The sequence below is a fragment of the Triturus cristatus genome, chromosome 4_1, assembly GCF_964204655.1.
Source record: "Triturus cristatus chromosome 4_1, aTriCri1.1, whole genome shotgun sequence".
Classification (NCBI taxonomy): Eukaryota; Metazoa; Chordata; class Amphibia; order Caudata; family Salamandridae; genus Triturus; species Triturus cristatus.
In genome coordinates, this window is record NC_140585.1 from 755,487 (window position 1) to 782,363 (window position 26,877).

The 26,877-nt window shown below is 45.8% G+C and overlaps 1 pseudogene across 1 annotated transcript in view; it reads left to right on the forward strand.

Annotated features, from left to right (window-relative positions):
* Positions 1-4,508: 4,508 nt before the first annotated feature.
* Positions 4,509-26,877, forward strand: part of LOC146839248 (uncharacterized) — a 200,389-nt pseudogene continuing 178,020 nt past the window's right edge. Inside the window, exons 1-2 of the transcript XR_014981051.1 lie at positions 4,509-4,708; positions 18,343-18,403. The product of XR_014981051.1 is annotated as an uncharacterized LOC146839248 (transcript). The remainder of the gene's footprint in view (positions 4,709-18,342; positions 18,404-26,877) is intronic.

Consider the following 26,877-nt stretch of genomic DNA (forward strand, 5'->3'; position numbering starts at 1 on the left):
AGTGTGCTCGGGGGTGACCTGTCCGGGGGAGCAGAAGATTGGCAAAATCAAGAAAGAGTTGAGGAAGGTCCTCAGGAGGGACAGGATCTCCTTGCGGCAGCTGGCCAGGATTGTTGGCTTGTTATCATCCTCGATTCAGGCCAATCTTTCCTGGGCCCCTGCACTACCGTGCACTACAGAGGCGGAAAGCGTCCAATCTGCGGAGGGGCCTTACCTATTCTCAGTTGATCTATCTGACTCAGGAATCCATGGTGGAGCTCCAGTGGTAGATCGACCACATGGAGGCGTGGAATGGCAGAGCGATCTTTGGGTCGCAGCCGGATCTGGTGATAGATTCGGACGCCAGCCGCCTCGGTTGGGGGGCCCGATGCGGCTCGACCTCCGTAGGGGGCAGGTGGATGGAGGAGGAACTTTCCCTTCATATCAACTGTCTGGAGCTCCTGGCGGGTTCCTTTGCTATTCGGTCCTTCACGAAGGACAAAGTGTCTTGCTATGTGCTCCTCCGGATGGACAACACGACGGTGGTGCAATACATCAACCGCTTGGGTGGCACGCGGTCCAGGGTTCTGGTGGAACTAGCCAAGGACTTCTGGCATTACTGCCTTCAACGTCAGATTTCGGTGACGGCCGAGTACCTCCAGGTAACTCAGAACTCGGTTGCGGACTGGAACTCCAGGCACTTCCGGGATGCCAGCGATTGGAGGCTGGATGCAACAGTCTTCAGATCGCTGATGGCTTCTTGGGGACCCTGCCAAGTGGATCTCGTTGCTTCCAGATTGAACGCCCAGCTTCCCAGATACTTCAGCTGGAGACTGGATCCCGGGGCGGAGGCGGTGGACGCTTTTCTCCAAGAATGGTCGTCGATGCGGGCTTACGCCTTCCCACCATTCTTGTTCATTCAGAGGGTGGCGGCACAGGTTCGTCGACAGAAGGCCTCCTTAATCCTGATAACCCCGATTTTGCGCTCTCAAGCGTGGTTCCCTTCTCTCCTAGAGCTGAGTTGGGACCTTCCGATACATCTACCGTTCTTTGACGGAGTCTTATTGGACCCCCTGGGCAATCCTCATCCCCTGTTGCTCCAGGGCCATCTTCATCTTATGGCGTGGAGGATTTCAGGTGACGCTGGTCGGACGGATCTCTTTCGCAAGATGCTGAATTCCTCATCCAGCAGGCATGGACCCCGGGGACCATCAAGAGGTACAGATCAGACTGGAGGCGATGGGTACGTTGGTGTATGGAGAAGCATTTGGATCCCGTGGGCTCCAATGTTTCGGATGTCATCAACTTCCTAACTGAGCTTTTTCGAGAAGGACTGGCTTATTGCACCATTAACTCCTTCAGATCTGCCATTTTGGCAGGCCATGTTCCGATTGACAACAATCCGGTAGGAGAACACCCCTGGGTGTGTAAGCTCCTGAAGGGCATTAGGATTTCTCTACCCTCTGAGCCTCGTTTTGAGGGCCTCTGGGTGCAATCTGGTCCTACATTTGCTGATATCCTGGCAAGACAATCCGTATCTATCTAGAAAGGAAATCTCGGCGAAACTGGCAATGCTGTTCTGCCTTATTTCATGTAAGAGGGCGTCAGATGTAAGAGCTCTGGATCTTACCGCACGGATTTTTACCTTCAACATCTCGAGGAGAACCAAAACGAGTACAAGGTCAGTAAATTATCCTGCTTTTCAAGATTCCACGAAGTTGTGCGTCGTTAGGTGCCTGAAGGCCTATGAGGATATGACATTGGAGGTACGGCATCCGGGTGAGCTGCAACTCCTGATTGCCATTAAGAAACCGTTCAAGGTGGTGTCTTCACCGACCATTGCAAGATGGGTCAGGTGGATTATGACTGAGGCTGGTATTGGCACTAGTGAATTTGGCGCACACTCTACCAGGGGAGCAATGGCTTCCAAGGCCATTCAGGTAGGGGGTAGATTGGAGGACATTATGAATGCGGCGGATTGGTCTTCAGATTCAACTTTTAAAAAGTTCTACTTTAAACCAATCCATGAGGCGGCCGCATTGGTGGTAAGTAGGCTTTGAACATGCATAATCCTCGCCTCCGCTCCTGCTGTAGAATGAGAAATTTCCTAGTTAGCACGAAGGAAAGTTTCAATTCTAATAAGGAGGCGGAGGCGAGGATTATCCCCCCGGGCATGTTTCGCTTATGCCTCCCACCCTTGGTAAGCTTTCGTAGTAGCTCTAAGAACAGCGTGGGTTCAGAGTTTTTTTCGGACCAGGGAAGTAACTTTTTAGTCTTCTCTTGTCATTGGATCTTAGTGATGTTCAATACTTTGTTGTGTATATATTTTTTCTATGTTCGTATGCTATATCATGTTATTGCATTCTCGCACAATGGTATGCTTACTGCTTATTGCTTTGACAGGATTTTACAATTGTATTGATACCATACACAGTCTGATTGATGTTGGTATGTGTTGCGGTTTCATAGTCAATCCGCAATATCTTATATATATCCTCCTAGGTTCCAACTTCAAGACGGAATAGGACCCACAGGGCTTAACTTCCTGCAGCAGAGAAAGAGGAAGGACTACGGTGGCTGCAACTGTTTATGGACTTCATTATCTACTATGATTGAACTGTTCGTGGCCATGGTTACTCCCGAGCTTCATGGGAGTTGTGGTCTTGTCATGTTTTTTCTTGTGTCTTTAAACATGCTGGTTAATAAAAAATGAGGAAAGAATTGCATAATCCTCGCCTCCGCCTCCTTATTAGAATTGAAACTTTCCTTCGTGCTAACTAGGAAATTTCTCATTACATGTCAAAGACCTCTTAGATGACAACAACTCTATAGGATGTATAGGTCCAAAAACATGAATCTTGCTCAAAGGCATTTATGTGAAAATATGTAAGCTTTGGAAAGAATATGGCCACAGGTTTGAAGTAATCATTGTTTAAAGTGTATTGTGATAAAGAGTCAAGGGGCATATCAGCAACAACCGGCGATAATTATCACTAAGCGCACTTAGCGCTAGGATAATTATCGCCGGCTAGCATGGATTTTTATCGCTGAGATAGCGTGCTATTAGCAACGCTTATCTCAAAAGCGATAAAAATCCTAGCGCTAACTGCCTAACGTGAGATTATCGCTGGAAACCCAGCAATAATCTCACGTAGAGTGGCGTTATCTTGCTGATAGGGACTCACAAATTTAGCCATGATATCCACCTTCCATAGGATATCATGGCTAAGTCAGTCCTGAAGCAGGTGTAAGGAAAGTAGCGGTTATCGCTACTTTTCCTGCTGCTATGCTTCATAGTGTGGGGCTTGATGTTAGGTCAGGAACGCCCACTTTGCATCTCATTAGAGATGCAAAGCTGGGCGTTAGGAATCCCGACGCTAAAGCAAGGTTTCACGCGTTAGCGTCACCTTGCAAATTAGGCGATAAAATTATCGCCGCTTTTCGGCTGAAAACGGCCGCAAAAGCGGCAATAATTTTTTATCGCCAGCTTGTAAATATGCCCCCAAGTCTTTTACATGTGCTGTATAGCTTAATAGAAACGTGGGTATTTAGTCAAACACAGAACTAAGGAAGGGATACCCTATTGACATTGTTATTGAGTGACTTGCACTATGTAATCTATTCTCTTTCACCACTATTGTTTTCGCTATACTTGACTTTACCGTACCGGTCCATTTACTTCTCACTTTTCTCTTTAAGCTAACACACTATCTGGTGAAATTCGCTGCTCGCGCCCTTCTAACTAGATAGCTGTTCGCAAATATATTTTCTGAAGGAAGTCCTTCCATTATAGGAAATTCTGTTCTCCATGCCTATAGAAGTGCCTTCCCAGTGTGTTTTGTGTTTTGAGTGTCTGCCATATATTGCAGTATTATACCTCTACTAGTATTTTGATCGCTTTTGTTACATGCACACATGTCACTTTCTCCTTTTGTAACGTATCGTCTGCTACCTCTTGTATTTTGTTTGCTTTTGATACATGCACTACGGCCACCACTGCCTCATGTAACGTAACTTTTGTTTTAGTGTTCTGAGTGTCGGCCATCTATTGCAATTTTTTTCTCTTTACCTCTACGTGTACTTTGTATGCTCTTGTAACCTGCACACGTCACTTTTTCCTTTTGTAACGAATCGTTTGCTACCTCTTGTATTTTGTTTGCCCTTGATACTTGCACAATTGTCACTATTGCCTCATGTAACGTACCGTTTGATTTTGTAACATGCTCACTTGTATTTTTGCTCCTTATGTATCATTACTGCTGGTATTGTGAAGCGCTCTGACACCTTCGGGTAAAGTCCGCGCTATATAAAAACGCATTAAATAAATAAAATAAATAAATAAAAAATAAAGAGAGCTGAGTTAAGCCTTCCTGTGATAACTAGCAGCCGCCAGCATGAAGGACACCATTAAAGATGGCCGCTCCATCCGCGGCCTCCGGCGGTAGTCCGTCGTTCATGTTTGCGGAGGAGACCTTTAAAGATGGCTGCTCCACTCGCGGCTTACGGGCGGTAGTCCGTCTTTCATGTCTGCGTTGGAGACCTTTAAAGATGGCCGCTCCCCCATGCCTGCTCTGCTGCCATATAAAGCGCCTTGACACCCGATCTCTCGGTTCGAGGAGGCGCTATATATACCCCTAGAGAAGGTCCCGGTGGTTCTATTCTCGCAGCAGAAGGACTCGGCGTCCATGGCTGGGACCGGCTCCTGTTGAATCTTTGCCACACACTCCAGGTCGGTGCAGTCCCCGCTTCATTTCTGATCTAACGTCGCTTTTAAAGCCGGGGTCTGTTTCACAATAAGTTTTAGCGAAAGAAAATAATAAAATGACAAATTGAATTTAGGATTTATTGTGGATGTCATTGTTCAATGGACTCCCTCCCCCTCCCCGCGCACTCTGATTTCTTTTAGTAATTCTCCTTTGATATAATCTCAAGAACTAGGGGAATTTAGGGCAGAGGATGTGGACTAACGGCTAGAGCGGTCGACGGTGAACCGGGTTCGAGTCTCGGCAACGACGCTCAACATCCTGTGATTCTGGGCAAATCATTTATTCTCCTCGTGCCTAAGAAAAACAAGCATTGGCATAGCCAATAGGTCTTGCTTTTGTGACCTTATAAGTGTTTAGTTATGCAAATGTTGCATGGCTAAACACTTATAAGGTCCCAAAGGTGAGACCTATTGGCTATGCCAATGCTTGTTTGTCTATTGTGAAGATGTATGCGGTCAGGGGTTTAAGTTGGGGTTTCGAAACGGGTCTCTATCGGGCTCGGTTTTGTGCCCTGGCGCTCCGTTTTTTTTCTGGACTGCAGTGACAGCAGGCACATCGATGAGCGCGTGCTCACTTGTGGATAAGTTATGGCATGACGTCATGCCAGGTGAGCTGGTAGGGGAAGTGAAATCCTTTAAAGGGAGTCATTTTCTCTCTGGATTTCCCTTCTCTTTTTTAAACTCAGGAGCAGCAGCATTGCCGTGTTACCAGGGCTTTAAGTGGAAGCATTTTCAATATTCTATATAACAAGCCATAGTTGCTGCTTATTTATCTTATGCAACTAACAACCATTGATAAAGCCAATAGTCCTGACTAGTAGGTATGATGTTAGTAGTTGTATGACATATCTGGATGCAATGACAGAAGCAGCAAAATACAAGTCGGGCGGAACACTAAGCTAAGCACAGATTTTTAGCTTGCGTGTTTTTAAGCCATGGCCTTAATTACATTGGCCACGCCCCTTTGAGAGACCCCCCCCCCCCAAAGTTTTGTTCAACCCGCTTAAAGCCCTGTATGCGGTCATTATCTTTTCTGCAGCTTAATGTCTGGAGGAGAGTAGGTAGGGGGAAATTTCATCTGAAAGCAAAACAGACAGAATCCCAGAAGAACGGGTACAGTTGGTTTATGACATTGCTACTTGGCAAAATATCAACCAGTCGTGTGCGTCTTAGTCAATGAAATTGGCCAAAAGTCCTGTGCATATTGCAGAAAAAGCACAAACCTGACAAAAACACTCAAAGGACATTCTGCCCAGTTACAGTTGTGGCTATCGAACCCGGCTCCCCAGCTTCGAGGTCGCTCGCTCTAGGCATTAGGACAACCCAAATACACGTACCATACATGCAAAGGTGAATCAAAAAAATTAGCAAAACGCCCCGTCAAAGGACTTTTAGTGCCCAGTTTATATTGATGTAAAAAACCGGTCCCTTTCCGTTCACAGGTCCCGCTAGCGATATAGCTGAGTCGGTTAAAGATGAGATGGCGATCACGTGATCTAATCCAAGCGAGCATTAACCGACTAATTCTTCCTGATAACACCTGTTTAAGCATCCTCGTGCGCAGCCTATAGGCATCTAAACATGTCCTCGTGCACAAGTCCCTAGCGCAGAGAAACCCCACAGCCAGGAACTGACATCTCATGTTAAGTGGACATCCTGCAAAACGGTGGTAGGCAGCAGACTGCCCCCCCTCCACCCCCACCATGGGTCTGAGGGGGCGTGTTTGTATGTGTGTGGTGGGGGAGGGGGGCATTCTCGCCACGCCAACAAAAGCAACTATTATGAAGGTAAGAACAATTAACTCGGAAAGTATTATAGAGCAGGCCAATATCCACGGGAGCGAAGAATGAGCCTTTCCTCTCCCCAGAGACAACTCACCCCTTGGCTATTAAACTAGCAAGAACAGGGAGATATATCTGAGGAGCGAAGAGACAGGAATGAGCCACCTGGAGGTTTCTATTTCATTCTGTGGGGTAACAGGAGGAGACGAGACATGAACCTGCAGCAAAGGAAGACAAATAATAAGGTATAGGTTAGGACAGATGTCTTCTATATCAAGGGTGCTTAACTTCTTATTTTAACAGGTACCCTTGTGTACTTTCTCACACTTACACAGGGAATGTATGCCAGTAAGTTTTAAATGAGCTCCGTAATCGTCTTGAACGGAATCCAGGAGCGTTAGTATACGTGGTTCATCAGGATAGTAAGTGCCCAGTTCATTAAGTGAAAGAAAAGGTATAACTGATATCCGGCGTACCCTCAATGCGATAAACAGGTTTGTGTCTCTGACTCTAATAGTAAGACGCCTTGTACAATGTCCAGAATGCACTTACTTGGGGTCAGTTAGGCAAAAAGGCAATAAAGACCAGGGCGTCTCTTCTCTCCGTATGTATACATAGAGCGTCACAGTTCGTTTCCCACAGTGCAGTGTCCAACACAAAGGATACAGTTTAGCGTGTCTAGCGCTTTTATTAACTTGTTGCTATTTTTGTCATAGCGTGCCCCAGTACTGTGGCGATGAAATCAATAAAAAATAAATACATGGCATCCAGTTACCGCAATTCCCCTCTTTCCGTTGGGAGCCGTAGCACTGCGAACGCTTCCTCACGCTCGAGAAGCAAAGCAAAACGTTGTCTCAGATTAAGGCGTGCTCACTCTATTGCCGGGAATTCAAGACAGCTGATTTCTTGAATGCTACGGCGCGTTCCAACATCCAGGGGAGAGTTTACCAAGCAGGAATACACCGCGCTTCCTCGCGCTATTACCAGGAGTTCAAACAAGCAGCCGTCCCAGCGCTACCTCGCGATACGGCAAAAAAGGATAGGGTTATCAGGAACGAACAATCAGCACGTCCTCGCGCTCGAAGAGGAAAGTTCAAAGCAGACTCTGCAATTATAAACTTGCACCAACAGCAGGGATTCCACACGGCGTCCTCTGTCAGGAGAAAGTAAGAGAACGTTCACAGGATAAGGCGCGGCCCAATTACCAGGAAGCAAAGCACCTGGGAGCAGCTCCTGCTTGCTTATATGCTGTTCAAGTCAGCTGATAGAGTCCCTGTGCAATGTGGGAAGGTACACAAGTCATCTACCCTCATAGTGCATTATGGGACATGTAGTTCAAGAGTTACAAGCGTAACCATAATCACAACAAGTCCACACCCTAACAACTGCTGCATTGGATACAGGCAATCCCTGGTATTTTACAGTCTAAAAACCTACTGGATGTCTGGGATAGGACCACTCACCTCTGCTCTGGTAATAGCCGAGACTGTCTCCCAAGAAGGCGTGGCTCTCGCATCTGTTTTGCCCCAAAAACTAATAATATCCTTTTGCACTTCTGTGAGGCAAAGCTTTATTTGTGCTACCGAGCACTTTTGAGGGGGCCCATTCCTGACCGTTCCTCAACATGTTTTTAGTGGCGCTAATTGAAAACTGTTAAATCTGAATTTGCTGGTCAAAATGCACACAGCCCAGGCACCGCTGGTCACTAAACCGGACTCCTGTCCAAGACCAGGATATGTCCCCTCAGATCTCTCCCAGGCTTCCCAGACCGGCAGCGGGTGTCTCGAGGTTACATCTGTGCATGAGACCTACAGCTCACAAGACGATCTGAGCCGTTCATCCTCCAGAGGTCGATATAATCAATAGCGTTGAATTGGGTAATAGTAATGCCCGTGGTTTACAGCACTTAGAAACTGACAAACTAGGATAACAAGTGCTGTATGTATTATAATGTGTGCATGTCGACAGAGGTTTTGAAACCAGGGTATGTGAAATCACGTGTCTAATCTCCACATCCTACTTACGGTTTCTAAAAAAACCACAGCTTCCTGCCAGTCACGCAGTTTTGAAGTGCTGTGGGCACTACTAATACTAATTTCAGGTCTATGTTTATCCAGGTAATCCCGGCTCCGCCGTTTGGGCTCGTTGTGTGATCCTGTACGACAGTTCCATTATCTGTAGGTATTGGATGATCTTAGAAACCCGACTAGCCAAATGAGTTAAGTGCTATTTAAAAACGGGGCCATTCGTTGATATTTCCACACCCAGCTCAATGGCTGCTCACCACACGTAGGTATTCCTACAACCGATAGGATATTTCGATAACATTAAGAAATCTCAATTTGTTTCTTTTGACTAAAGTAAATCCAAGGAAACCTGGTAATTGTTGCCTCCTATTCGACATCCCGTAACCTTGTACCCCGCTAATTCAAACGCTTTAACGCTCCCCAAATTTCGCATCTCATGGTGTAAAGCGGGAACACAACGGAACCTTATACTATACGTAAAATTCTTGAAAAGTTAACTAAAGTCACACATTGGCGGATGGGTTGGGCAAGGGCCTACGACAAACGGGCCTTGTGTCGGATATCTTTCACTGGACTGTCCCTCCCCACTATATCCATCCAGATACATGAACTTGTGTCTTTTTTTTTTCTCCTCTTGCGTCATTTAAGTGTACTGCCAGCGCCCAGATGACTGGTCTCCAGGCGCAGTTTACGATATAGTAAAAAAGAGGGCCTGTCACCATTCGCAGTTCATGCTAGATTACAAATCATACAGCGCCCAGACGACTGGTCTCCAGGCGCACTTCATGCTATAAAAACAAACAAGTGCTCACCTCTGCGTTTACGCTTTAGACCATTACAAATGTGAACACAGCCACTGGGGAACTAGGATTAGAACTATATATATCTGTTGGTTAACCCTCCAAAAATATCAAAACACGCTGTGCCCAATTTCACAATTATTACTGTAAACCTTTTAGTGAGCCCCAGTTTGCATAGCCAAGGCCATGTCCTAGTGAAAACAGATTAGCTCTATCACATGTCTGTCACCACGCTGTTACCAGGCACTTTCCTGAAGTTCGCAAGTTTCACACTTTTAAATAGGTATTTTATTTACAAATTCAGTAGCCCTGTCACCACTATACATTTCAGCCTGCGTTTTTAGGTCTCGCCTGAGACAGCGCTTTAGCGCTGTTCTGGCGAGACTTATAGTAAGCACTTTTGGAAGTGCAAACGAGTGCTTTCAGGCCGCCAACTACTGTGCATGTGTGCCGGGCGCACGCACCATTTGGCAGCCTGAAAGCACTCGTCTTTCACTTTCGCCTGTCACACAGCCGCGCTTTGAAGTGTGATCGCGATTGCGATCACTTACATTTCGCGGGCGCTTTGATGTTTTCAGTGAGCCGCGCGGCCACTGAGGACATCAAAGCGCCCGTGAACACCATTTGCCACCCCCACCTCTTCAGCCAACTTACTCGCCATGTCTGCTCTGGATTCTTGTGCCTCTTTTTGAAACTCAGGAGCAGTAACATTGTCGTGGTGTCACTAGGGCTTCAAGTGGATGCTTTTTCATTCAATATTATATACAAGCCACAGTTACTGCTAATTTATCTTATGCAACTAACAACGATTGACAAAGTCAATAGTCCTAACTTGTTTAAAATGTAAATACTTCAGAGAAATGACTACTTGTTATTGCATAAACAAACGCCCCTTTTCTCAAGTTACACTTTATGCAAAATGAGTGCGTGTTGTCTGTGTGTTTTTTCTGGAAGCACCAAGGTTCCAGTCTGCAGTTCTCATGTGTGTCTGTGGGGGCCTAGGAACGGTGGGATCTATCTCCAAGACATCGCTGTTTTCATCAACGACATGAAGAGTCGTTTGAAGCATTTCAGATGAAAGGGTGAAGTCTGAACTGAAAAAATATGAATGCAAGCGTATGTAAAAATTGAGGCTTCCTGAGTGTTAGGCTACCTTCAAGATCAAGATGTATAACCTGTAGTTTCTTGCTGTCCCCTGCCTCCCACCCTCCCATCTTCTGTTCCTTCAAAGCGCTGCAGACACGTTGTGTGGTCTTAGGCTGACATTCCAGTATTTCTTTTCGCTTTCTTTATAATGTGAGCAGCTTGAGAAACTTCACTTTCAATCCAATGTTGTTTTGGTCACGTTTGTGTTGCTCCTTCAGTTTCTGTAAAGGCAACTGTAAATAGACTGAAACTTTTTTGCTTCACTTCTATATGTTTGTGCCCCCGACATCATGTGTAATAGTGCGCTCCCATTGAAGCAACTGTGAATGTTTAGAAAAGCTGCATTTTCAGTCTCAGATCCCGGTGTCGGAAGACACCCAATGCTTTTATGTCCCCCTCAGAGCTCCCCCAAACTGTAACTGGCTGGACGCTTTAGTAGTTATTTTCCAATATTTGCATTTTGCAGCACTCTGTAAAAGTATATGAAGTTGCTTGCCGCCCCATTTTAGCTGATTACTGCTCCCCCGCATCCTACAATAGTTTGCTTGAAAGCGCTGCAGACACCGTGCGGTCTTGTGCGCATATTGCTGTATTTCCTTTTCCTTCCGTAAACTACAAATGTGAGCAGCCTGAAAAGCTTTTCTTTCACTCCAAAGGGCTACAGGCACCCAGGTTCACCCCTGGTTTCCGGGTCAAATTACTGCCTCCTTGAGCTTCTGTAAAGGCAGCTAATTGTAAATAGATGGAAGCGATTCAGCTCAGCTCCTATATTCTTGTGCCCCGGACACCATGTGTAATTTTATCTCTTCCTCTGGTGCCGATATCAGACACTCAAACTGCAGCTTTTATACACATTCACAGTTGCTTTTACAGGAGCAACAGAGGCATACAAGGATGAAAGGGCTGACTTGAATGTTATAACTGGGAATGGACTGGACCATTGCCAAACACAGCATATAAGCCCACTGGACAGCGTCCAAAAAACGCTGTTGCAATTGTGAGTTAGTCAGGTATCTCATGCCTTTGCATAATAAGCATTTCCAATGCAGGAGGTCTCGCATTTGCAACAGTTTGAGCTATTGACATTGTATATGACCATGCAGTTTATTTGTGTTCAGAAAACCTACATAGTGCATGTTTACGCACCGCTTGCAAGTTTTCAAACACATAAATAAAAAGCATTGCCAATAGCTCAAACTCTCGCAACTGCGAGACCTATTGTATTTTTGTTCTTATGCCGTAGGCAAAAAGTAGTGGTTTTAATAGTGTTTTCTGTGGTTTGAAGAGTGCAAGGTAACCGCATAATAAAGGATTAAAAGATTCACACATGGAATCACAAAGTCTGCAGTTTGACGTTTTAGTGAGTGACTGCCACCTGGGGTTTACCTTTTTAGATTGCAGTCCCATAAGGCTTGCAAACATTATTGATTTATGGCATGCTTTCAGAAGTGCACAGCTAAGATAAGGTTGGGGTCTGAGTCAGTCTGGCTGAGCATTGGCATACGATTGCCCCACCACTGATAGTAACATTGATTTACTAGGTTTCCCCATATCTCTTGCCATTGACAATATTTGTTTGTTTTTTCAGCTTTGCTTTAACATTGGCTCAAGAACGCTGTAAACTGTTTAATACCGTCTGATTGATTTGAAGGGTGGCAATTGTTATTTGAAGCTGTAATGACCATGGGTTCTTGGGTGAAGGTGTTCTGGAGAACAGTTTCATGGTGTTAGGTGGGGCTTTTTTTTTACCCTGTAGTAGTTGTTTACAAAGGACGCCATGCTTGCCCATGTTTGGCCCTCCAGACCACATTCAAGCCTTATGAAGGAGCTCCGTAGATATGATGGTAGTCTGAAAACCATTTTGTATGCCTTGAGCTGATTCTTATCCATGATGTTTACTAGTTGGCCCCGGTTTGTGGCTGTACTTGATCGTTGGTAGGAGGGTAGCTGCTAGGACTCATCTTTTTGGGGCGGTAGAAGGGCTTTCCAGGGGATTGTTTCATTTGCACATGATTATTATTGATTCCGCCTTTGACACAGTGTGCATCAGGTGCTTTTTGGTACCGCCTTTGGTTGATGCACAGACACACAGGTGGTTATAGGCATCGGCTGTTCTGATTGTTAATGGACCCAAGGTCCATGTGCAATTAGGTTTTTTGGTTGAATTACAGAAGGCTAGTACTTTGGTCTTGGAGCCATTTGCCACCATTTTATTATACAGGTTGTACTTGTGCAAGGCATTGAGGGCCTTCTGTAAGCCTACTTTAGTGTGATGCAAAAGAATTACGTGATTGGCGTATTGGAGCACTGAGACCTTAATGTTTCCAATTTTGGGCAGGATAAGGCTCACTTGTTTCAGTGCTGCGCCCATGTCTGCAAAAAAGAGATTAACAGGGGGCGCAAGCACAAAACCTTGCTTAAGGTCATTATCTGTCTGGATTTTCCTTGTGACCGCTGTCGGTGTTTACTTGACCTGCACCCATGTAGAAGTGTATAGGGATATAATGGCCTGGAGAAGTTTGTTTGGTATGCCCAAATCTCTAAGCTTCCTTCATAGGCCGTTTTTCTCAATGAGGTCAAAGGTGGCTGAGTAATCCACAAAACAGACCGAGTGGGAGTTTTTTGTTGTTCGTTGCCCGGTGTATTAAATAGGAAAGGGACACAATGTTATCCAGTGTGAAAGTCTGCCCTGAAGCCCATTTGACTGAGTGGAATTATGTCATTCACTTTTGCCCACTGTTCCAGGTCTTTCAATAGAACAGAGGCGTAAGCCTGGGCTTAAATGTCCTGGAGGACAATGAGGCGGTGAGTGGATGGATCCCTTTTGTCGCCCTTCGTGTATATGGGAATTAAGATCGAACCCCTCCAGCTCTCTGGGAATTGCGTGGACGTTAGGCAGGTTTGATAGAGCAGAGTTAGTATTGCATAACACAGGTCTGAATCTTCTTTAAAGACCTGGTGTGGTGCCTGCCGCTTTGCGTTTGGCATCATGCATGGCAGCGAGGTAAAACAAGCATTTGCAATGCAGTAGTTCTCGCATTTACGCGATTTTGAGCTGTTGGTATTGTAAATGACAATGCCTTTTATTTATGTTGTAAAAACCAAACCTAAATAAAAGGCATTGTCATTTACAATGCCAATAGCTCAAACTCGTGTAAATGCGAGACCTATTGCATTGCAAATGCTTGTTGCTATAGGGCAGTTGTGCAGCGAGCCGCTCTCTCCATACAGGGGCTAAATAGCCGCATTCCTCGTTGGTCACGTGCTTTCCCTTCACTGTTGGTTGTTATCCGCTAATGAAATTTATGGCCTTTCCAGATGCTGCCGCCCTTGGTTAACCTAATATCCTGTTACTAAATGATTTCCGCCCAGCTTTTCTTTGAAATGCTTGTTGTAATTGAAAGCATTCCCCAAATAACCTTTTTCGTCACTGTTTTTGTCCAAGCTTATTAAATAGTAATACACAGTAGAGCTGTGTGCCACGGTTTACAACAGCAGTAATGAAAATGTTGTCCTGAGCGCAAAAATGAGCTTGAAGAATGCCTCAAATTTCCCTCTCAAAGTTCTTTCAACAGAAGGTGCTCGTGGTATGCTATAGGGCAGTTGTGCGGTGCGCCACTCTTCTTCATTCAGGGGCTTAATTTCACCCGGTGTTTGCCGGTATGCACATGACCAAAACATATTGAAATATGAAAAAAAATACGGCTAATATGTATGATATGCTATAGGGCATTTATGCAGCGCGCCACTCTCTCCATACAGGGGCTTAAAAGCTGCATTCCTCCTTGGTCACGTACTTTCGCTTCGCTTTTGGTTTGTCAACATTTTAGGTCTCGCCTGACCCAGCGCATGCGCTGAACTGGCGAGACTTTTTGAGAGGGCTCCAAAAAATGCTACCAGGCCAGCCTAGAGCTACAGTGCATGTGCGCGGGCGCGCACGCCACGCTTGACCGCAATTACTTTCGCGGCTGCTTTGATGTTTGAGCGCGATCACTTTCGCGCCCGCTTGGCATAGCCAATAGGTCTCGCTTTTGGGACCTTATAAGTATTTAGTTATGCAACTGTTGCATGGCTAAACACTTATAAGGTTCCAAAGGCGAGATCTATTGGCTATGCCAATGCTTGTTTGAAGCTGAGGTAGGAGGGGTTGCAACGTAGATCTTTGGGGAGTGAGTTCCAGATAGTGGGAGCATTTCTGGAGAAAGAGCGTGACTGGGTAGCTTTCTTGTTTACCAAGGGCGGTACTAGCACACAATTATTTGTGCTCCTCATTTCTCTAGAGCAGCCCGCTTTGTGGAGTGTCTGAGAGATACAATGGGGTGTGATGATGCACGGCTTTATGCGTAATGCAAGCTTTCTTGTCTGTGGATCTGCCTTCGATGGGAAGCCATTTGAGTTCTTTGAGGATGGGGAGATGTGGTTGAACCGCTTACAGTCAGAAATAAGTCTTGCCGCGAGGTTAAGGACAGATTTGATTGGGGTAAGTGGGCTTTCGGTGTTCCAGAGAGAATGTCATTACCGTAATCCAATCTAGAAAATACTAGTGATTGAACAACTAATTTAAAGTCATCAGCAGGAATGAAGGGTTTACTTTTCTTGAGGTGGAGAAGAGTGAAGAGAGCACCTTTGGCCGCATTTTTTATGTGGGGAGAAAGGCTGAGGTTGTGGTCAATACTTATTCCAAGGGATTTAACGGAGTTAGAAGTGGACAAAGAGCAGTTGAGAGCTTTAAGGTCAGAGATCCAGAGTTGGATGGGGAGCTGGTTGTATTTAGGAGCGAAGAGAATGACTTCAGGTTTTTTAGGGTTGAGTTTAAGGTGATTGTGCTGGAACCAGTGTTGAATCTTAGTCGGGGCATCATTGAGGTGCAGAATGTCAGCTCGGGATTTGATTTTGTAGTGAAGCTGGGTATCGTCAGCATAGAGGTGGTAGTTGATACCGGATTGCTTGAGAATGAGGGTGAGGGGTTCCATGAAGAGGTTAAATAGAGAGAGAGAGAATAGAACCTTGGGTAACACCCCGGAAGACAGGAATAGGTTTAGAGAGACAACTGCTGATTTTAATTTGTTGGGTTCTATGCTGAAAGGAGGTGAACCATTTTAGGACTAGACCATTAAAGCCGAAATTATCTTTGAGCGTGTTGAGTAAGGCGGAGTGGTTAACAGTATCGCCGCAGAGAGGTCAGGAAGAATGAGAAGGGAGGCCTCCCCCTTGTCAAGGGAGTGATGGATGTCATCAACAATGTTGAGCATAGCAGTTTCAATACTGCAGACCTTTCTAAAGCCTGACTGTAATGTGTCCAAAAGACAGAAAGAGTCCATGTGCTCGTCCAGTTGGAGCAAGGCGCATTTTTCAAGAGCCTTGGATAAAGGAGGAAGAATCGAGCTGGGACGCAGATTAAGATCAGTGGGGTCGGCATTTTTGAGGATAGGAGTGATTTGGCCATGTTGGAGGGAAACAGGGACACACCCAGTGGCCAAGGAGGAGTTGATGATGTTGGGCCAATAAGGTGTAATTATAGCAGGGAGATGGTCAAAGGTATGAGAGGAGGCTTTAAGCGTGGTGATGACTTGACGCTCTGTAACAGGGGTAAAGCTAAGCCAAGATGCATTATTTTTTAGCTGTGGGCTGGTGAGGAAATGTTCAGGAGGGGCGTCTGCAGGCGGGAGATGAACAGGGTCAGGCAGGGAAATGGGTGTAAACGGAGACTTGGATGGGAGGGCAAAGAGGGATGATGAGCAGTGTGGTGGGAGGGATAAGGCGAAGGATTGATCAATCTTGGTGATTTTTTCAGAAAAAAGTTAGCAATTTCTTCACATCTTTCGATGGAGGCCAACAATTTGGGGGGGGGGGGGCGAGGGGGCAGAAGCAGTTTGATTTTTGATAATGCTGAAAAGTTCCCTGGGTCGCTTTTTGACCTCCATCGACAAGATGGACCCCACCTCACTCGCCCCATACCCCCTCCTCTCATCGCACCTTCCAGGCCCCTGGGAATGATTGCTCACTCCACAAGTCCTCTTCAGTCTAACATCATGAACACCCCTCACTGCCCGCCACTGGGGTTCCCTCCACGTCCTCTTCCTATTCCTCTCTCCCTGTCAAATGTGGAACATACCACACTCTCCCCCGACGACCTTGCCTCGTTTCCCTCCACGCTCTTAGCTCAATCGCTCCTTAACATTGAACTCCACCTCTCTATCCTAACGTTAGAACTTTCATCCCTCAGGAAAGACTTGTTTGCGCTCCGAGAAACTAATCTTGCCAACCATACCTTTTTCCTGAGGCTCCGTACAAACGAACACTGCATCCCCTCAACAAGGGAATACTACACCTCTGTAGACCAACCGGTCGACCTCCCGGTAACAGTTCTTATACCATTCCAAGCCCTGATTAGCTGCATTTATCATCAGCTCTTATATTCAGAGTATCGTATAACATCGTAGACCCAGCGCTTAAGCCTTGACATATTCAAGGCATCATATGGATACCTCCCCCGTCACAGCAGCAGATGTAATAAACCTGGAACATGGCCACATAGGTATTATGCTGTAAATAAAGTGCATAGCAAATCTCTGGATGCACCCAGCTCTCCTCCTGCCCCGTCTTATATCTGCCCATGAAACGTGCAGGGACCCATAACCGTATTTAACACAGTTGGGTAAATCATTTACAAAAGCAAAAACATAATCAAAACACAGGCTTGGCAGCTTCCGTTCGACCATAGCGGCAGATATTGTAGAGAGGGCTTAAGCCATATATTAAAACACTCAAAGATTCCCTTCCCCCTGTCGTAACATAGACACGTATTTATTAAAGTAAAAAATTAATAGGGTGCAAAGTGACAGGGTGCAAAGTGCAACCAGTTCACCCTCCTGAACACAGAAGCAAAGAGCATGTAGGATCTTTGGGCCACCTCACCCGGGATAGAGGGTGCAGAATTCCTCTCTCTCAAGCATCATGCAGCCCCTAGCAGCCCTTCTTCAGGAGCCCACTGTGCCCAACTGCGCCAGGCTGTTGGCACCCTTCCTGAATTAAGGCGGACTGAGACCCTGTTTGGAGAGGTCCTTTACCCTAATCAAACCTTTAAAATTGCCAAGAAACTGCACCAGCTGAATCATCAACTTGATGTTTCGGGGGTTTAAAGACCCCATGAGGTCACATGGTACGAGGTCAAATGCCGCCTTGAAATCCACAAAGCACATGTGCAGTGGCGTGTTAGTCTCTTCGCGATGAGACCCACAGCCATCGGATTGGATTGGATCCCTGGCTTCTCTGTGAAGCCCGTCTGATTCAAGGGCAGTCTTCAGCTTCTAATGCCCACTCAGACAGGCCTTGTGACAACAGGGTTGAGGTATTTTAGGTCCACATCTGTCAAGGCCCTACTTGTGCACTCATTGTCCTCAGTTCACTCACAGGAGCAGAATGATCCGAGTTCCAAATACCCCCTGCAGACCTCCTCACGAGTCCTCTAGTTACAAGCTCTTGCATGAACCCCGCAGGGGGAAAAGGGAAGGGGACAGAGAAGAGACTGCCTTACTTCTGGGTTCACTTCTGCACCGCTAGGCACCCACCGTTGCTTCTTCTGGAGTAACACTTCTATGCGAACTGCAATTAAATAACATCAAATTAATAAGCTTCTCTAACTTATTCTTTTACACTATTTTACTCTCTTATTCAATGCATTCGCTTATACCACGTGTGTTAAGGCTTAGCCTCTCTTCTATGAGTCTTTTTGTACCTTGAACTTAAAACTACAGAGGTATCCGGGACCATGCTCTAAATTGAAATTATCAGACAGTCTCCAAATATTTCTTATAACTAAAACTTTATCTTTTTTCTTTCAGGTACTTGCGGTTAGAAAGACTGGATTCTACTCCTTGATGTAGACCTCCGTGAGGTGAACAGGTGAGTGGAACTTATTCACTATGAACAAGTTTCTCCAATATTTACACTCTGCTCCTATTTAATAACTATATTAATATCCTGTCTAACTACTCGTTGCACATGAGACGCTAGCTACCCTAAAACTGAATTTACAAATGAACTTGACTGACTAAGAAAATTCCTGAGCTCTCCTCTCTCAAACTGTTGTTGAAGTGCGCGGCTTCGAATGCTGCCAACGCACTTCACTGCTGAGTGGCTGTCCACGTGCCTTCAAAGGCTGTGACCGGCAACTTCTGAGTCTTTAACGTGTGTCTGCAGTGATCACTCCGATCACTGCAGGGGGTGCGTTCAAATCAGGACAAAGCATAGCCCAATCTGCATCCCCCAATCCGACTGTGTTAGATTACCACCACACAGTGTGCCGCACGGGCAGTCAGACGCGGAGCCTTGACAGTACTCCTATGCAAGGCCACGCCTCCTGGCTTGTGTTTGTGAGGATACTGATGATGGAAGGCTCGTATTAATCTAGGAGCATCAACGTCGGATCTCTCCTCCCAAGATCTTTCCTCTGGTCCATAGCTTTTCCAATCGATCAAATGTCTTTCCTCTAACCATTTTTTAATCTAGAATCTTTTTAACCTCATATATTCTTCCTTACCTTCAATCAACAATGGTTTTGGAGGTTGTGATTCCTTAAAATATGATGCCTTTTTTAACAGACACATGAAAGACTGGATGTATTTTGACCTGCGAAGGGAGTTTTAACCTGTTAGTCACTGGATTTATTTTCTGATCTACTGAGTATAGACCTACAAAACGGGGCTGAAATTTTCTACTTCCTCTGAGCCTCAGATTCTTAGTACTCAACCTCACCTTATCTCCCGCCTGCAAATTTGCCCCTGATCTCCTCTTAGTCGCACTTAATCTGTAACGTTCTTTCGCTAGAGCCAAATTTCTAGTTGCTGATTCTTGAACTTTTGTTAGATGTTGAACTAGATCTTGTACGGCAGGCACCGCCACCTCTTGAAATGCTACAGAAAAGTTCGGGTGCCGCCCATATTTGAAACAGAAAGGGGAAAACCCTGTGGAAGCATTTTTAGCATTGTTGTGTGCGAACTCAGCTGCCCAAAGGAGATCTGGCCAATCACCTTCCTGATCTAACAAACAACCATCAGTATTTTTCTAATTCCGGATTGGTTCTCTCCGTCTGAACATCAGTTTGTGGGTGAAAACTCGTGGAATGTAGTTTCTATGCTTAGCTTTCTAGTAAAGGCCTTCCAATAATGGGACAAGAATTGAGATCCTTGATCAGTAATCCGAATCTTAGGTATTCCATGAATCTTAATAAAATGCTGATTGAACTGCATGGCTAACTGTTTGGCATTTGGGTTACCCTTTAAGGCGACAAAGTGAGTGATCTTAGAGAAAGCATTCACCTTTACTAATATTGAACTGTATCCCTGACTGGAGGGCAAATCCACTATCGAATCCATGGTGACAGTGTGCCATGGGTGAGGAGGAGTGGTTAAGGGTTGTAACAGCCCCTGAGGGGCTAGCCGATCCGACTTTCCTTGTGCACAAGTCTTGCATCCTCCTACATATTGTTGTACATCTTTTGTCATGCCAGGCCACCAAAATTGTCTCATAAGTAATTCTTCTTTATGAGGAATTCCAGGATGATGGGGCAAGGGACTGTCATGGCCAGTGACAGCAGTGGGGCATATAGATACGACAGCTGCACCCTTTGTGCAAGCATCCTCCAAGCCCATGCAGTGCATTGCATGGGGTTAATTTCAGTCCTAGGGCCTCCCAAACAAGATCATGAGTCTACGTCAGCAGGAAATTCAGCTCGATCTCCCTAGTACCAGCAGGCCGCGGAAACACCACTGACATTGCCCAGTTAATACCGAGGCCCGAATGCCACTCAAATTTCACATATTCCCATAGCAATTCTGGTAAAAAGTAGCAGAGTCACTGACATATAAAAGCATATCGTCGGCATACAAGGAGACCATAAGTGGTCTCTGCCGAAAACTTAATGCCGCCGCTGCATGCCTTTGTCTAAGTTTACAGGCCAGCGGCTCTAGCGCAAGCTAGAAAAGCATTGGCAACAGGGGGCATCCCTGCCGCATGCCTCTGCCTATGGGGAACGCCGAAGACACCCAGCCATTGACACGTACATGAGCGACTGGTTCCGTGTATAGCACTCTAATCCATTGAAGAAAAAACGGGGGAAGGCCCATTCTAGTTAAAACCGTGAACATGAAACCCCACTGGAGGGAGTCAAAAGCTTTTGCTGCGTCGAGCAGCACTGCCACCACCTGAAAGTCTGGGTCGAAATAATGCAACGCAGAGAACATGGTACGCAGGTTGTGTCCTAGAGCGTGCAGACATAAAGCCCGACTGGTCTGGCAAGACCAGAAGAGGGACCAGCGGTTGAAGCCTAGTGGCAATCATCTTTGCCAGGATCTTGGTGTCTATCAATGATTGAGAGATGTCTATAGGATTCTCAATGATTGGCGGGCTTATCTGGTTTCAACAAGGTTACCAGCATGGCCTCTTTATGGGTAGGCGGAAGTCTCCCCTCCTCGTAAGCCTCCGCAAAAACAGCTAGGAGCAAGGTCTTCCGCATAGGCTTTATAAAGTTCACTGGGGAGCCCGTCCATACCTGCTGCCTTACAGGTAGGTAATGACATAATAGCTAACTTAACGTCCTCAACATGAAAGGGCTGCATTACATATTCCCGTTGTGCATTTGAAAGCCACCCCAATGCAACGTCTTCAAGATAGGAATCTATCTTCGCAGTCGATGGGGCATCCCTAGCCGCATAGAGTGCGGTGTAAAACTTCAAAACTATATTGCTACTCTTACACACAGCCTTAGCTACAGCCAAAATGTGTATACTACGGCAATGGAAGTCACCTCAACCACCATCACAAGAAATATGGATTGTGGCCATGATTCAAACAGCTTCCTACGAACGTATTCTATACAACATACAGGATCAATCTGATCTTTCTTCGAGTATGGTCACCTTTTCTAGCTTTAAATACCGATGCTAATATTAATGACCCATCTATGCAGTAATTTAATTCTTATCCCTTTTCATTCTCATTTATCATTCATTATTGGTGGTTAATAAATCTTAATACATATTGTGTCTGCCTATTATTTGTTGTTGTTTTTAATAGCTACTCACCAGAACACTTGCATACAATTCTGTATCTTTTAATATATATATTTATACATCAAGTGAAATTATTATCCCTTATATTCATCTTTTCTCTATTCTTATTGGTTTTCTAGAGTGTCTTCTTTTCTCAGGAACATATTTATATAGCTTTATATAGCATTATGTCTTATATTTGTGTACATTTTCATTTATCGTTTTCTTTTGTGATCCCTTCTTTACCTTCCCTTTCTCTCTCCCCCCCCCCCCCCCCCCTTCCGTAATTCCATCTTTTATGGCCTCAATATAAAGTCAAATATTTGTTTTTGCATGGATCTGTTTATGTATTTATTAAATTATATAATATGATTAATTATTCAGAAAGTTTTATTATATGCTTATATATAACAATTTTCTTAATCATTTATTGTATGATAATGCAAACAGTTATTATACTATATGTATTCTTTTGTAAATTCCAATAAAAAATTGAAACACAAAAAAAAACTATATTGCTAATTTCGGGAGTTGAGTAGTGTCCAACCCCATTCTCATCTAAGAGTTCCTAAATACACTCTTGACTGCGCGGTGCTGCTAGTTTCTGCGCCAAGAAACGGCTTGGGTAACCCTCTCCCCGTAGTAGCGGGCAGTACTGCGTCTGGAGCGGTGCATCGCTTCCTGATCAACCGTTTCATTATGATCGGTGACAAGGTCTCTTATCTCGGCTAACGTTTGCGGGGAGGGACTTCTCTCATATTCACGCTCCAGTGTAGAGAAATCAGAGCCCAGTTTATGTATTCTGTGTCGAAGATCTCGTAACGCTCCAGATTGTGCCCCTATGCCAGGGGTCTTCAAACTGTGGGGCGCGACCCCCAGGGGGGCCGTGGAGTGATGCAAAGGGGGTCGCACCTTCCCAGTCACACTTCTGCCCAGGCCCAAGATCTTCAGCCCTCCCCCCCCCCCCCCGTCCTGTCTCAGCCCGGGCTGCTGCAGTGAAACTTGAGCTGCTGGGGGCTCAGCTGGGCAGTGTCTGGATTCCTATCTCCGGCACCCCCGTGTTTTTTCACAGGTCTTTAAAGACCATTTAACATACCTTTGTAAACTGGTTACAGAGGCTTAGGTTTTTTTGCTGGTTCCAGTACCCCCTGGGTCCCCACTGTGCCTATTCCTTACATTTGGATTTTACATTCACTGCCGTAGTGTGAGAATGCATTTCATGGAAAGGAATACAAAGTTGGCTTCCTGGGGGCGCCGTGTGTGAAAGTTTATTGTGCTTTTGAGCACCTGCTGCAGCGTTTCTTTCCCCCAGCAATTACCAGGCCTTACATAAATGTCAAGATAACTTGTGTGATTAATTATCTTCCTGGAGAGAGATCAGAATGTTGTATAGTTGAGGTTTTGACTTAGGTGAAGTTAGTGCAGAGGGTTAATATGCCTGCTGCAAAGAACGTGTACCAAGTAGATTACAGAGTGGGTATGATGTGAGGAGATCAGCAGGTTACTGCTATCAAAAGAGACATCCTTTTGTTACTTGCAATTTATAACTTAAAGTCCTAATAGAGAATAGTGAGCTATTAACTTTCATCCTAGAACAGCATGCACACTACAAAGAATACCTTATTAGACCATTGATTAATGTTGCAAAAAGGGTTAATTTGGCTAGAAATCAATTCTTATTATTAAAGGAAACTCCCAAACTATGCTGTTTCTTTTTCGACTCTGAGTTTGTGCTTCTCCACACCAAGCACTCTTGAACTATACTGCCTACCAGTATGGATGACATGTGACTCCTATACTTTTAGTCCTTTGGCTTATGTAACATTTCCTATACACTGATTTACACACTTATGATTGTCTCTGTGTAATGTGTGTGTGATGCAAAGTGCTCGGACACCCTACACTGGTATGAGTGGCACTATATAACTAATTCAATGCATCTGAGAGTGTGGGGTTATGGAGACTTGGTCACTGTTAAAGGGTGCTAGTGAGAGAATCCGTGGTGGGGGTGGTCATTGGGGGGGCACCAACCAACATTGTCGCACAGGGCACCACCAGCCCTAAAGCCGGCCCTGGGAAGTATGCACAGATAAGCGCTGAAAATACCTCTTTAGGTGACTGCTTTTTTTTGTACCGACTGGGCCATCAAAATAATCTGCTGGTAACCCTAACCATAGGACTGGAAGTTTGTTGCAGGATCAGCACATTATTTATTTCCTTCACCCTCGATCCCCGATTAATGCCGCAATAGTTTAACTTAGATCTTAAAGTCTACGCCCCGTCAATAACATGCTGAGTTACTTCATGGGTCTGGGAATGCACCCTGCATTCAGACAACTCATTCCTCATTCTCGCCCTTTATTGTCACGCTCACCCTGCACTCACACTGATCACCATGCACTTGCACCATTCACCCGCTCACCCTGCACTCACAGTGATCTCAATGCACTCACACTGATCACCATGCACTTGCACCATTCACCTGCTCACCCTGCACTCACAGCGATCACAATGCACTCACACTGATCACCATGCACTTGCACCATTCACCCGCTCACCTTGCACTCACAGCGATCACAATGCACTCACACTGATCACCATGCACTTGCACCATTCACCCGCTCACCCTGCACTCACAGTGATCACAATGCACTCACACTGATCACCATGCACTTGCACCATTCACCCGCTCACCCTGCACTCACAGCGATCACAATGCACTCACAGCGATCACAATGCACTCACAGCGATCACAATGCACTCACAGCGATCACAATGCACTCACAGCGATCACAATGCACTCACACTGATCACCATGCACTTGCACCATTCACCTGCTCACCCTGCACTCACAGTGATCACTCTGCACTCAAAATGCACTTGTCCTGCTCACACTATACCTCAACCTGCAGTCACACGAGTACACTACTCATCCTGCACTCGTGACACTTCACTCACCTGTCCCCCTCACTACTCAATATGCAACTCACTCAAACAAGCCCATCAGTAATCATACATTCATTCATCCTATTCTGAACTTGCATCCGCACCCAAAATGAGAGAGGACAGCAAGGGAGTGAGAGAATTTGATTGAAGAGGTCAGGGATGAGGAGAAATGTGAATTGCCGAAGAGAAGTGTGGACACGCAAGAAGTGAGTGTGATCCAAAGGTGAGGGCTTCTGTTAGAACAAAGGGGAGATGTGAAAGAGGAATGGGGGGACTGGAGAGGTGTAAGATACAAATAGACAAAAATTGAATGGAGAGACGAGGTGAATGAGAAGTGCAGATGGGCACGGGAGGTGACAGGGCCAGAGAGGCCATGAGATAAATGTGAGAGACTGTTAGAGATGAGGGCAGTGAAAGGACAGAATGGCAAGAGGTGATTAAAGGTGAAGTGAGAGGTTGAATGGGGAGAGTTCAGAAGTTGTAAAAAGGGGTGAAAGAAAATGACCTGCAAAGTGAGAGAGGGATCCGGGGTTAGGAGAGGAGAGAGGGATGGAAGGGAGGGGGTGAGAGGAAAGCTGCATGGGTAAACGGCTTAACTCTACACAAAACCGCCAGGGTTTTAAGGGGCCCCTGCTTCTTCCGGTCAGGGCCAGGTGAGCTTCTAATGTGGCAGCACGTATTGCTGCAGAGTGGAAGGCCCTTCACAAAGGTTGACTTGAAATCTTTCTGATGATAATTGCTGTATTTTGGTTATAAATGGGTACTGATTGGGGGAAATCTTTCCTCAGCGTTACTGTGTGTAACAAATATCAAAATAATGAAGCAATGCTATCCCAAAATACGCGGCATCACATAACCTCATTTACATTTTCATCCCACGCAATTTAGTCAACAGGTTTAGACATTTTTGTCAGGAGGGGGTCCTTACGCCTCAAAATGTTGACAGGGGGGGTCTCGGCATCCAAAAGTTTGAAGACCTCTGCCCTATGCAAACCCCACGGGTAGTCAGTCACCTTGAACGCCTCCCACAGCACTCTGGCGCTCTCTACCGAATCCCCATTTTCTCAATTTTTTTTACTAATCTTCTGCCCAATAGTGTGTCTAAAAACCGGGTCCGTTAATCCAGTAGGCTGAAGTCTCCATGTAAAGGGTGGCCGCTCGCACGTGGGTATCTGCAGTTCAAGAACCACGGGGAGTGGTCAAAGTGTACGAGCCATGTGCCCGACCCTCGCTGTCCAGGTACAGACTACCTCTGAAACAAGCCAGAAATCTGTGGGACCAGGTCCCATGTACAGAGGAGACAAACGTGCTTTCACGGCCTCACAGAAGTTGGAGTCGCCAGACATCATGTAGTTGGCCAGCATCCAATATCCCTAATAGTGTCTCCGCTGCCTGCTTAAGCCTCCCTGTCCCACTACTGACCCTATCTAAGGTTATATCTAGACAAACATTAAAATCACCACCCCAAATTATCTCAGCCGAAGGAAACTCAGAAATTCGGCGCCAGACCTCCGCAAAAAAGGTCGGATCGTCGGTGTGCCCCATACACATTAACCAACAGCACACTCATGCCACCCAGTTGCCCATGCACAATCGCTACTCCCCCATGCTCATCCGTGTCAGTCTTAATCGTAGTGAAGGGGACCCCATTTTAGGTCGAGCCTAGAGCAGCGCATGCGCTGCTGGCTTGACTTTTAGTAAGGAGATTTTCAAAGTGCTACCAGAGGCTTTTGTGGCCTCAAGCTTGCGTGCGCGTGCCTGCGTGCAGCCGCCATGTGGGTTTCTGTCAAGGCTCATTAAGCCTTGTGCCTCAGCTGACAACATAGCCAAAGGTAATTTATCATCCCCCCACCTTCTTTCACAGTGCAGCGTCCATGGGCGAAGCGCTTTCACTTTTACATCTCTGAAGCACAGGATTCACGGAGGGTGCGCTTCAAGCATAGTTAATAAAATGTAGTTAACTGTCACTGCCTGGGAGAGATTCATACTCCTGCCTTATTTTTACTGCTGCTTCTGTTGTGTTTCTCAGGAACGAGTTACGGCTGTACACTGATCAGGTTCAAAGCGTTCCGTGCTTATCCCCCTTCCCCCTCTCTGTCCTGACACTTATTATCAGGTTCAAAGCATTCAAGCATTGGCATAGCCAATAGGTCTCACTTTAGGGACCTTTTAAGTGTTTAGCCATGCAACAGTTGATGGTGTTGCACCAAGGATATTGTGCTGCATAACTAAATACTTAGAAGGTCCCCGAAGCGAGACCTATTGGCTATGCCAATGCTTGTTTAACAAGGGTCATCACACCCCTAGAGTAGGTGGAATACGAAGGCCCAACTCTCTCACCTGCCCACCACGTGCCCACGATTTGCGCTGATTTTGTAGTGT